Here is a 676-nt window from a genome sequence, read left to right as displayed (position 1 = left end):
TGCTTTTCTTACTAAGCAGTGTCTTGAAGTACACAGTGAAAACAGACCACTGACCATCAGAACGTCAGACCTAACCACACGTCTACCAGCACGAAAAATTAACTGGTACTTATTTTTCACTCAGTACCTCAGTTGCCTCCGAGCTGTTGTTTTGCTCGAGCTGTTTCGCAGAGCCACTCTTAGCTTGCTCACCCTCGAGGAAAAATGAGTTCTGAGGCTGAGGAACCCATTGCGGGATGCAGTGCCGAGAGTACTCCGCCCCGAATATGGGCTAATAGTACAAACGAGTGTTAACAATTATAAGATCTTAACTAAACATAAGTAGGCCTAGGTAACACTTTATGCTATCAATAATATCAATTCACTATGAGATTTTTTTTTTTCACGGAATGTGGGTGCTTTTAGGCAACCCATTTGTAGTTTTCCAAATCTAGCAAATGGCAGGATCTCGCCGTCCCTCCAAATTATTTAGCGACTCCTCAGGGACTCCTTTGAGAACCTCTGGGCCAGCTGATCGGAGGCCTCGTACTCGGGTCTCGAAAGTCCAGCCCGTGTTACTTGGCCACTTGATCTAATGTGGATTCCTGAGTAGAGGTCCTTGCGCTGTGGGGCTTTGCTCTCCTTAGAAGGGCCCTGCTTGTATCCTTCCATCCGTTCCCCAACCAAGACCCCGATA

This window comes from Penaeus monodon, chromosome 29, assembly GCF_015228065.2.
Source record: "Penaeus monodon isolate SGIC_2016 chromosome 29, NSTDA_Pmon_1, whole genome shotgun sequence".
Classification (NCBI taxonomy): Eukaryota; Metazoa; Arthropoda; class Malacostraca; order Decapoda; family Penaeidae; genus Penaeus; species Penaeus monodon.
This window is presented reverse-complemented; position numbering follows the sequence as displayed.